Source organism: Spermophilus citellus (genome assembly GCF_964194105.1).
Source record: "Spermophilus citellus genome assembly, chromosome: 18".
Classification (NCBI taxonomy): domain Eukaryota; kingdom Metazoa; phylum Chordata; class Mammalia; order Rodentia; family Sciuridae; genus Spermophilus; species Spermophilus citellus.
Genome location: NC_138200.1, coordinates 32,629,754 through 32,642,370, shown reverse-complemented (window position 1 = coordinate 32,642,370; position 12,617 = coordinate 32,629,754).

The window sequence follows — 12,617 nt, the reverse complement described above, 5'->3', positions numbered from 1 at the left end:
TGTGTTAGGCTTAGGCCCAGGGTTAAGGCTAATGTGTAATGTAAGATCAAGTGTTCTGATTAGAGCTAATTTTAGGGTTAGGGTTAAGGCTATGTCTAGTGTGTTAGTTTTAGATTTTGGGTTTGGTTCAGGTTTAGAGCTAGGTTTAGTGTTAGTGTTAGTGTCAGTGTACAGGTTAGAATTAGATTTATTGTGAAAACCAGAATTAGGACTAGGGTTATGTCTAGGGATATGTTTAGTGTTTGTTTTAGGTTAAGGCTTATGTTATGGCTAAGGCTCAGGGTTTATTTAGGTCTAGGTCTAAAGTTATGGCTATATTTAGGATTAGGATAAGGTCTAGGGCTTGTGTTAGGGTTGGGTTAGGTATTAGTTTATTAGTACAGCTAGTTTTATTGTTTGGTTTAGGGTTGGGGTCAGATTTAGGCTGAGGTTTTGTGTTAGGGTAATGATTTAAGTTGGGGTTAGAGCTAGAATTAGGGCTAGGGCTAGGAATACTTATAGGGTTAGGGTTTGAATTAGGCTATGGATTAGGATTAGGACTAAGATTAGCACTATGGATAGAGTTTGGCTTAAGGTAAGTGATAGAGTTAGAGCTAGGGTTAGGGCTAGGTTTAGGGTTAGGGCTAGGGTAGATTTAGGTTTACATCTAGGGTTAGGGCTCAGATTAGGGCTCATTTTTCTGTTAGGTTTAAGGCTAAGTTTAGGGCTATGGCTAATATAAGAATTAAGGTTATGATTAGAGTTAGTATTTGGTCTAGATCTAGTGTTAGCACTATCTTTATGTAGTGTGATATTTAGAATTAAGGTTAGTGTTAGAATATAAGTCAGAGTCAGGGTTAATTTTAGGACTAGGACATGAATTAGAGCTAGAAGGTTTTGGCTAGATTTAGGATTAGGGTTTGGTTTAGGTTAGCATTTAGTGTTAGGAAATGGCTTGGTTTTGTTTAAGGGATAAGGCTAGGGTTATGGCTAGTTTTAGGATTAGTGATTGTGTTAGGTATATTGGTAGGTTGAGGTTTAGGCTAAGGGTAGGGACAAATGTAGAGTTATGGTTAGGTCTAGGTTAGGGTCTAGAGCTAAGGTTAGGGCTAATGTTAGGGCTTGTGTTAAGTTTATTGTAATGGATAGGGTTAGAACTAGAAATAGAACTAGGGAAAATTTAGAGTTAGTCTTAGGCTAAGGTTAGGGGTAGAATTAGGGTTAGGGCTAAATTAGGGCTAGGATTAGTGCTAGAGTTAGTGTTAGAGTTAGGCCTATGATTAGGGCTAGAGATATGGTTAGTGATAGGGTTAGGGGAAAGGATGGGATTATACCAAAGTTCAGGTCTAGGGCAAGGGTTAAAATTAAAGATAGGGCTAGATTTAGGGTTTGGGTTAGGATTAAGGCTAGGTATAGGCCTAAAATGAGGACTAGTGTTTTTGTTAGGATTAGGGCTAGGATTAAGGATGGAGCTAATGTCAGCTCTGGGTTTATGGTTATGGCTAGTTTTAGGATTAGGTTATGGCTAGGCCTAGTGTAAGGGTTAGGTTTAGGTTAAGGGTCAGGTTTAAAGCTAGGTGTATTATTAGGGTCAGGGTTCGAGTAGGGTTTGGTTTAGGTTAAGATTTAGGGTTAAGTCTTGAATTAGTGTTAGGGATAGGGTTAGGGTTTGGGTTAGGGTAATTGATAGGGTAAGGTTCAGGGTTCAAGTTAGATTTACAGTAATGAATAGGGTTAGTGTTAGCAATAGTGTTAGTGTTAGGCGTAAGGTTAGCATTTGGGTTAGGCTTATCTTTAGGTTAATGGATAGGGTTAGAGCTAAGGTTAGGGCTAGGTTAAGGTTAGAATTGGGATTAGGGTTAGGGTTATGCCTAGGGTTCATGTCAGGATTAGGTTAGAGCTAAGTGTTAGCGTTTGAGCTAGGATTAGGGCTAGTGTGAGGGTTAGGGTTAGAGTCAGGGCTAATTTTACTGTTAAGGTTAGGGTTATGTTTAGATTAAGGTTAGAGTTTGAGCTAGAATTAGGTTTAGGGCGAGGGTTAGGATTAGGGTAGGTCTAGGCTTCTTGTTAGGGTTACAAAAAGAACTAGGGTTAGGGCTTGGATAAGGGCTATATTTGTTTTAGGTTTATGGCTAGCATTAGGGCTATAGGTAATATAACAGCTAGGGATAGGGTTATGGCTAGTTTTAGGTTAGGGTTTATGGGTAATTGTAGTGTGCTAGTTAGGTTTTTAGTTAGTATAAGATTTAGAGCTAGGGTTGGTTTTAGGGTAATTTTCATTGTTCAGATTAGGGTTAGGGTTAGGGTGAGGGCCAGATTTAGGACTAGCGTTGGGTCTAGGAATAGAGGTAGTCTTTAAGTTAGGTTAATAGTTATTGTTAGGGCTATTGCTAGGTTTTTGCTTAGCACTAAGGCTAGATTTATGACTTTATTTAGGATTAGGTTTCATCTAGTGCTAGTGTAATGTTTAGGTTTCGGTATAGGTTTACCAGTAGTGGTGGGTTAGGGTTTGCTTTAGGGTTAGTGTCACGTTTAGACCTAGGGTTAGTGTTAGGGTCAGAATAAGGATCAGGGTTAGATGTACGGTTAGAGCTAGAATGAGGGCTAGGGTTAAGACTAGTACTAGAGATAGGGTTTGAGGTAGACTAAGGATTATGATTAGTACTAGTGTAGCATTGTGGTGTGGGTTTGGCTTAGGGTAAGGGATAGGGTTAGAGGTAGAGTTAGTGTTAGGGTTAAGTTTAGGTTTAGGGCTATACCTAGGTTTAGTCCTTGGAATAGGGGAAGGATTTGTGTTAGCATTAGGGCTACAGTTAATGAAAGGACTAGGATTCTGATTAGGGCTAGTTCTAGGGTTAGCATTAAGTCAATGTTTAGAGCTAGGGTGACTCTTAGGGTCCAAGTAAGATTCAGGGTTACTTCTAGGGTTTGGTTTAGGACTCAAATTAGGGCTACATTTAGGGCTAGGTGTAGTGTTAGCATTTGGTTTAGGTTAAGAGTTAGGGTTAGGGTTATGGCTCTATTTGGTTTTAGGGCTAGGGTACTGTTAGGGCTTGATTTCCAATTAGCATTAGGGTTAAGGCTAGTGTCAGAGTGAGATTTAGGCTTAAGGTTAGAGTTAGATCCAGGTTTAGGGCTAAGGTAAAGTTTAGGGATAGGGTTTGGGCTAGGAATAGGGATAGGTTTGGGGTTATGGTAATGGATAGGTTTAGAACCAGGGATAGGGCTAGGGAGAGAGTTAGAGTTAGTCTTAGGGCTAGGGATAGTGTTAAGTTTAGGGTTAGGGCTAAATTTGGCCTAGATTAGAGCTATGGTTCATTGTAGGTTTAGGCCTAGCTTTAGTGGTAGGGTTAGGGTTAGCATTAGGGTTAGGGTAAGGTATGATGTTACAGCTATATTTAGGGCTGGGGCAAAGCGTAAAATTAGGGTTAGGTCTAGGGTTATTGTTAGGGTTAGGATTAAGACTAGGCTTAGTGATAGGATTAGGGCTAGGATTTGTGTTAGGTATAGGGCTAAGTTTAGAGATAGGGCTAAAGTCAGGTGTAGGGTTATGGTTAGGGACAATTTTAGGCTAAGGATTATGGCCAGGTCTATTGTAAGTGTTAGGTTGAAGGTTAGGGTCAGGTTTAAAGCTAGGGGTATTATTGGGATAAGAGTCAGGGTTAGGGTATGTGTTTAGGTTAAGGATTAGGCTTAGGGCTCAAATTAGCATTAGGGTTAGTGTTAGGGTTAGGGTAATTGATAATGTTAAGTTCATGGTTAAGGTTAGATTTAGAGTAATGGACAGGTTTAAGGTTAGGGATAGGGTTATGTTTAGGCCTAGGGATAGAATTTGGTTAGGGTTATGGTTAGAGTAATAGATTGGATTAGAGCTACAGTTAGGACTAGGGTTATGGTTAGGTTAGTGCTATGGTTAGGGTTAGGTTTAGGGTTTAAATTTGTTTAGGGTTATGGTTAAGATAATGGATAAGATCAAAACTAAAGATAGGGCTAGGATTATGGTTAGGATTAGGGCTATGGTTTGGGTTAGATTTCGGGTTAGGAAAAGGTTTAGGTTTATGGTTAGGTTTAGGTTAAGTATTACTGATAGGGTTAGGGTTAGGGCTAGGGTTAAAGCTAGGGTTAGGGCTCTGATTAGGTCTACGTTTTGTGTTAGGTTGGGGCTATTTATTGACTCGGGCTAATGTAGAACTAGGGTTATGTTTAGGGCTAGTGTTATGTTTAGCATTATATCTAAATATAGTGTGTAGTTTAGGTTTAGGTTTAGGGTGATATTTAGAGTTAGGGTTAGTGTTACCATAAGAATCAGAATCAGTGTTATTGATCAGAGTTAGGGATAGACTCATAAAAGGGCTAGGGTTAAGGCTCGGTGTAGGGTTAGGGTTTGTGTAAGGGCTAGGGTAAGAATTAGGGATAGGTCTAATATCAAGTCTAGGATTATGGTTTGGATAGTGTTATCCTTAGGGCTTTGTCACAATTTTGTTTTATAGCTAGGGCTACTTTTAGGATTAGAGATAGTGTTAGTGCTATTGGTATGGTGAGGTTCAGGCTTAGATTTATTGTTATGTTTAAATCTAGGTTTAGGTCTCTGGCTCTGTTTAGGGCTCAGTTTATGGCTAGTGTTAGGGTTATTAAAGGAAAGATTTAGAACTAGAAATATGGCTAGGGTGAGAGCTTGAGTTAGTCTTATGGCTAGGGTTAGAGTTAGTCTAAGCGTTAGTGCTAAATTAAGGCTAGATTTAAGGCTAGGGTTATTGTTAGGGTTTGGCCTAGGATTAGGTTTAGGGTTAGGGGAAGGGATGGGGTTATAGCTAGGTTTAGGTCTAGGACGAGGGTTAGAATTAGGGTTAGAGCTAGGGTTAGGATTAAGGCTATGTTTAGTGCTAGGATGAGGGTTTGTGTTAGGGCTAGGGCTAGGATTAGGGATAGAGCTATTGTCAGGTCTATATTTATGGTTAATGTTAGTTTTAGAGTTAATTTATGGCTAGGTCTAGTGTAAGGGTTAGGTTTAGGTAAGTGTCAGGTTTAAAGCTAGGTATATTATTAGGGTCAGTGTCTGGGTAGGGTTTGGTTTAGGTTAATTTTTAGGTTAAGGATTTAATTAGCTTTAGGTTTAGGTTTATGGATAGGGTAATGGATAGGATAAGGTTTAGGGTCCAAGTTAGATTTAGAGTAATGGATAGGGTTAGTGTTAGTGATAGGTTTAGTGTTATGCCTAGGTTTAGCATATGAGTTAGGCTCATCTTTAGGGTAATGGATAGTGCTAGAGCTATTTTAGAGCTAGGGATAAGGTTATGATTAGGGCTAGGGTAAGGGATAGGCCTAGGGTTAGTTTCAGGCATAGTTTTAGGGAAGTCTTAGCATTTGACTTAGGGTTAGGTCTTGGGTCAGGGTTAGGGTTAGAGTCAGAGCTAGGGTTAGGGTTGGGGTTATATTTAGGGTAAGTGTTAGAGTTTGAGCTAGGTTTAGGGCTAGGGCAAGTTTAGGATTAGGCTTAGGTCTAGGATTATGGTTAGACTTATGGTTATGGCTAGGTTTAGGGCTAGGATAAAGGTTAGGTTTTGTGTGAAGTTTAGGGCCAACATTAGGGCTATGGGAAATATAACAGCTAGGAATATATTTATGGCAAGTTTTAGGGTCAGGGTTATGGATATGTCTTCTGTTATGGTAAGATATTGGGTTAGAATAAAGTTAAGAGCTAGAGATTGTTTAGAGTTAAGGGTCTTTGTTCAGGATAGGGTTAGGTTTAGGGTGAGTGCCAGAATTACAACTAGTGTTGGGTCTAGGGATCGGGTTAGTCTTTAAGTTAGGTTAATGGTTATTGTTAGTTCTAGTGCTAGGTTTTTGTTTAGGGATAGGGCTAAATTTATGACTATAATTGGGATTAAGTTTCATCTAGTTCTAGTGTTACTGGTAGGTTTAAGTATAGGTTTACTGGTATGGGAAGTGTTAAGTTTCGGTTTAGTGTTAGGGTCAGGTTTAGACTTATGGTTAGTGTTATGTTCAGAATAAGGGTCAGGGTTAGGGTTAGGTTTAGAGCTAGAATGAGGACTAAGCTAGGACTAGTAATAGAGTTAGGATTTGGGGTAGGCTAAGGATTAATTTTAGGACTATAGTAGCATTAGGGTTAGGGTTTGACTTAGGGAAAGGGATAGGGTTTAAGGTAGGCTTAGGGTTAGTGCTAGGCTTAGAGCTAGGGTCAGAGTTAGGGTTAGGGTTAAAAAATAAGGTTAAGTCTCGGATTCAGGCTAGGATTTGTGTTATCGTTAGGGCTACGGCTAATGAAAGTACTAGGTTTCTGTTTGGAGTTAGTATTAGGGTTAGTTTTAGGGCAATGTTTAGAGCTACAGTTAGTTTTAGGGGCCGAGTTAGTGTCAGGGTTATTTCTAGGGTTAGGGTTAGGATTCAAGTTATGGCTAGGTTTAGGACTAGGTGTAGCTTTAGGGTTTGCGTTAGGTTAAGGGTTAGTGTTATGGAAGGGTTTTGTTTTAGGCTTAGGGCAGTTTTAGGGCTAGTTTTCCAATTAGCATTAGGGTTAGGGTTAGTGTCAGCATGAGGTTTATAGTTAATTTTAGTTTTAGATCCAGGTTTAAGCCTTGGGCGAAGGTTAGGGAAAAGTTTGGGGCTAGAGATAGGGCTAGCTTTTAGGTTATGGTAAGGGATAGATTTAGAACTAGGGATAGGGCTAGGGCGAGAGTTAGAGTTAGTCTTAGAGATAGGGATAGGTTTAGGTTTACTGCTAGGGCTAAGTTAGTGCTAGAAATAGTGTTAGGGTTAGTGTTATATTTAGGCCTAGGTTTAGGGCTAGGGTTATTGTCAGCTTTAGGGTTAGGGTAAGGTATGATGTTACAGCTATGTTTAGTGCTAGGACAAGGGTTAAAATTAGGGTTAGGGCTAGGGTTAAAATTAAGTTTAGGATTAAGGCTATGCTTAGAATTAGGATTAGGTCTTGGGATAGGGATAATGTCATGTCTAGGGTTAAGTTTAGTCTAGGGTTAGGGATAGGGCTATGGCTCAATTTTGTTTTAGAACTAGGCTTAGGGTTAGGGCTAGTGTTATGATTAGTGGTTGTGTTAAGGTTATTGGTAGTGTGAAGTTTAGGCTTAGATTTATTTTTTGCCGCAGTCTTGGCTGGGCACAGAATCACGAGCCAATCAAGCAGGAACAAAACTTTATTTTGAAAAAGCCGCTAACACTCTCAGCGCCAGCAAGTCAAAAACCGGTCCTCCCACGAGGGTCTCCGACCGGAACCGCGCGCCGACCGGAACCCCCCCGTCTCCTCCCACCTCCTCCGGAATTCCCTCCTACTATCCTTCCCCAACCAATGGGAACTCTCCAGCAGTCCCATAAAGTCCCGTAACTTGAGTCCGGTAGCAGGCCAAGGTGAACAGCGGGAGTCCAGTTTGCATATGAATGTAAATTTTAACATAATCATCTCAGTGGCTAGCTGGCGTCACTTTACAACCAAAGGTGCCATACATCGTATATATGCTTGTGGCTCCTAGCATCTGCCCCCTTCTGTTTAATTAAGCAACAAGCAATGTGGCTAGGGACCGTGCCTGGTAGGTTGTCCAATTTAACATATGGTTCTTACCCGTCATGGGAGAACTGACCTTTAGGCGTCAGCTTCCTGTCTTAGGTTGAATCCACTGTAATTAGAGCAACCCGTCGCTGACTACCGGTCCAGCATTCAGCCATGCTTGTGGATAGGCCTATGCACCAGTGGGGGGGTGAGGTTCTTGCCTCACCTCTGTTGGCCCCCAAATTTAGCCTTGGTGCCAGTGGGGGGGTGAGGTTCTTTGCCTCACCTCTGTTGGCCCCCAAATTTAGACCATCACTAGTAGAAGGGAGGAGGATACAGAAATGCCACGACACCAAGCCAATTGACGGCTCCTTTGGAAAAATTGCGTCACTGGTGACACCATCAGCAAAGATATGCCAGTATTACCACAATAAACATGGGGTGAGCTGGCAAGGAAATTGCATCACTGGTGACACCATCAGCAAAAATATGCCAGCAGTACCACAATTCGGTGCACCAGATGATATTTCACAATGTATGCAACTGATATATAGTCCAGGCAAGTTCTGCAAGCAGTTCAAATTGGAGGAGTCTATCAATATGTCCATATCCTCCCAAAGTAAATCAAGTCCTTGATAGCATTACTTGTTGAGTTATATTCATTGATGCATCAGTTTATACAGTTTACTGTGATAGCTATCATAGAAGCTGTAGTTTGGTTTTATCTCAGTCTTCACTGGAATTGGGATGGAGATGGAAATTCTGGCAATGATGGTAAAGAGACATTATCCTGAACAGAATTATTAAATATAATAAAAAGAAAAGGTGAAAGTAAACAAACAGATCTGTTAAACTCCTTTAAAAACAATCCTTAACAGCCGTTTACCAAATTTAAATTAGTAAACAAACAGATCTGTTAACCATCTTTAACAACAATCATAAACAGCTGTTCACCTAATTTAAATTAAACCATATAAATCACGTGAATAAAGAAAAAATTCGGATCCATTTTTTCATGAGCGCTCCTCATATAAGAAATATGGACATACACACATACAGACATACAACACAAAACAGAAGTGTGCACACAACATACAACACATAAGACAATAGTAAATAAAGGCCTTGTAACTATACTTAGGTGAAATCTCCATTGTAATGTTTAAAAACTCCACAGTCAAAAAAAAAAAAAATAAATAAATAAATAAATAAATAAATAAATAAAAAATAAAACACAGTCAAAAAATAAAACTGATCAGAAAAACATTAACCTAGGTTTGTATGAGCTCAAAAATAAAATAGAACTTTATGATGTGGAAAAATGCAATAATAAAATAGATACTGAAAAAAAAAACCTTGGTTAATCACTGTCGCAGATGTAAGAATAGCCAAGCTGGAGCTCTGGATGTCAGCTGTTATGGATTTGAGTCAAATCATCTTCTTTTTTTGTAGAAATTGTTTTAGTTAATCTCTCTGGAATCCAAATCGGTTGCTGTTCATCCTGTGGGAAAACACAGACAGCACCCCGATTCCAGACTATCACTGGATCCGGGCCTTTCCATTGTCCTGTTAGAATATCTTTCCAAAGTACCTTAGGCTTATGTACATTTTTGGGGTACAAATGTCTTTCCGCAGCACTAAGTCCCGATGAATCTAAATTTAAAAAGTTTAGAGTAAAAAGGGTTATTTTAAGTTTATCTTTGGGGGATATATACCCCTTTCCAATTCCCTCCTTTTGTTTTAATAAGTACATTTTAATAGTTTGATGAGCTCTTTCAACTATGCCTTGTCCTTGTGGATTGTATGGAATTCCTGTTATGTGAGTAATACCAAATGATGAGCAAAATTGTTTAAAAGAGGAGGAAGTATAACCAGGACCGTTGTCCGTTTTTAACTGTTTTGGAACGCCCACAGTGGCAAAATTTTGTAAGCAATGAGCTATAACATCTTTAGTTTTTTCTCCGGCATGAAGGGAGCCCATCAAAAATCCGGAAGAGGTATCAACTGTAACATGTAAATATTTTAATTTTCCAAATTCTGGCAAGTGTGTGACGTCCATCTGCCAAATATGGTTAGGTATTAGTCCTCTAGGATTGACTCCAAGATTAACTTGTGGTAAAAATGTCACACAATTTTGACATTGTTTTATTATATGTCTGGCCTGTTCTTTAGTTATTTTAAAACGCTTTTGTAAAGTATTAGCATTGACATGGAACCTTTTATGAAAATTTATAGCTTCTTCTATTGTGGAGAAAATATGTATGTCATGTGTAGATTTATCTGCTAGTTCATTGCCCATACTAAGGGCTCCAGGCAATCCTGTATGTGCCCTGATATGACCTATGAAGAATGGATCTTTTCGGTCCCAGATTAGACTTTGTATAGCGGAAAACAAAGAGAAAACAGTAGAGGAAGGGGAAATCCTACCAGCATCTTCAAGGGAATTAATAGCATTAACTACATACTGACTATCAGAAAATAAATTAAATACAGAATCTTTAAACATCATAAAAGCTTGTAATACTGCATTAAGCTCTACCTTTTGAGCTGATTGTTTGGGTACTAAAAATGTAAAAGTTTGATCAGGAGTAACTACTGCTGCTGTACCATTGTTTGACCCATCAGTGAATATATTTGGAGCATTTATGATAGGGGTTTTTCTTGTCATTTTTGGAAAAACTACAGGATGCTTAGACCAAAAAGACAACAAAGGATTAGATGGTAAGTGATTATCAAATGAAACACTAGTTTTACACAGGATTATTGCCCAAGTATTTAACTCATTAGCTAACTCATCAATTTGATCCATAGTATATGGAGTAATAATTTTATTGGGAGAAATCCCAAACACTCCCTTAGCTGCTTTTATTCCTTTGAGTATTAATTGTCCTACAGCCTCAGGATATCTAGTAAGAATAGTGTTAGGGGAATAAGATAAATGTATCCACAATAATGGACCTTCTTGCCAAAATACTCCTGTAGGAATATTTTTTGTTGGTAGTACAATAAATAATAAAGGCAAACTTATATCAATTCTATCCAAATGCATATTTTCCATATATGTTTCAATGATTTTTAATACTTTTCTTGCTTCAGGCGTTAACATGCGGGGTGAATTTGGATCTGATGGACCTTTTAGAATATCAAATAAAGGTCCTAACTCTCCTGTTGGTATGCCTAGATAAGGCCTTATCCAATTTATGTCTCCCAATAACTTTTGAAAGTCATTAAGTGATTTGAGTTGATCTACTCGTATTTGAATTTTTGGTGGACGGACCATGTTTGAGGATAATAGAACTCCTAAATAATTAATTGGAAGATTTAATTGTACTTTATCTATTGCTATCTCTAGATTATAATTTTTCAATAAATTTGTAAGTGTGGCATAACATTCTAGTAATGTGTTTTTATCTTTATGTGCCAGTAACACATCATCCATATAGTGAAATATTTGTAGTTCAGGATTTTGGTTTCTAAGTGGCTGGATTGCTTTATTAACATAAATTTGACACATAGTTGGGCTGTTAGCCATCCCTTGAGGGAGTACTTTCCATTCATATCTCTGATCAGGACCTTCATGATTCAGTGCAGGGATAGTAAATGCAAAATGTGGACTATCCTCGGGATGAATTGGAATTGAAAAGAAACAATCTTTAATATCTATAACTAAAACATGCCAGGTTTTTGGTAAAGCAGACAATTGAGGAATCCCTGATTGAGCAGGTCCCATAATAACCATCTCATTATTAATGGCTCTTAAATCTTGTAATAATCTCCATTTACCAGATTTCTTTTTAATGACAAAAATGGGAGTATTATAGGGGGATACGGAAGGTTGTATATGTCCTTCCGCTAACTGTTGTCTGACCAAGTCATGGGCTACTTGTATCTTTTCTTTAGTCAAGGGCCACTGAGGAACCCACACTGGTCTTTCTGATTTCCAAGTAATTTTGATTGTCTCAGTGGCCCTTTCTGAAAACCCAATTCATGTCTATTTATTTCTTGATCTATTTGAATAGGTGCTGTCATACCTTGTTCTTGTTCTCTTAATCTTTTTTCTTTCCTAAAGCCTTGTTTAGCCCTAGTAGTGGGCGCGTTAGGATTGATGTTATTTGTTAATGTCAATCCTAATTGATCTAGGACATCTCGTCCCCATAAATTTACAGGAAGATGATCCAATACATATGGCTGTATAGTTTCTTCACATCCTTCAGGATCCCTCCAATCTAATACCATAGCACTTCTATGGGGATTTGTTGCCACTCCTAGGCCTCGAAGCGTTTGAGTGGCTTGTTGTAATGGCCAATGTTTTGGCCATTCTTGACGAGATATGATGCTGAGGTCAGCTCCTGTGTCCAGCAGCCCATTAAAGTCATGTCCTTGAATTTTTAATTTTAGCATTGGGCGAGAATCTAAATTTAAAGACAGCATAGCCCAATCTACACCTGTGGAGCCTAATCCCTTGGAACCTCTTTCTACATTACAACTGGAAAATTTATCATGCAGGCTGGGTATTATTAATAACTGTGCTATTCTATCTCCTGGTGAAATTACTGATATACCTCTTGGAGAACTAGCTATAATTTTTATTTCACCTTCATAATCGGGATCAATTACCCCAGGACTTATCATAAGTCCTTTTAGTGTAGAAGAACTGCGTCCCAATAATAAGCCTACTGTTCCCTGGGGAAGAGGTCCTTTTACTCCTGTGGGAATGATTTGAATTCCCATCTCTGGGGTTAGTACTGCTCTGGCAGAGGCGCAGATGTCCAGCCCTGCGCTCCCTCTAGTTTGTCTGATGAGGGATTTAATGGATAATGCGTCCTGGGCACTACCTTGATGGGGCTGTTGGGTTCCTCCATTGCCCCATATATTTGTGGTTTGGGGCCCCGGGGCATTGGGCCCTCTAGTCCGTTTTTTGGCAATGGAGCTTGATACCTTTCTCCACGATATCGTGGGTAAACACTTGGTCCTTGTCCGTTTTTTGATAACGGAATACCCTCTATGGTGGTTTGAGAACGGCATTCATTAGCCCAATGTCTCCCTCTACGGCATCGTGGGCAAATACCTGGTATTCTATTCCTTTGATATCCAGCTTTGTTAAACCCTCCTCTTA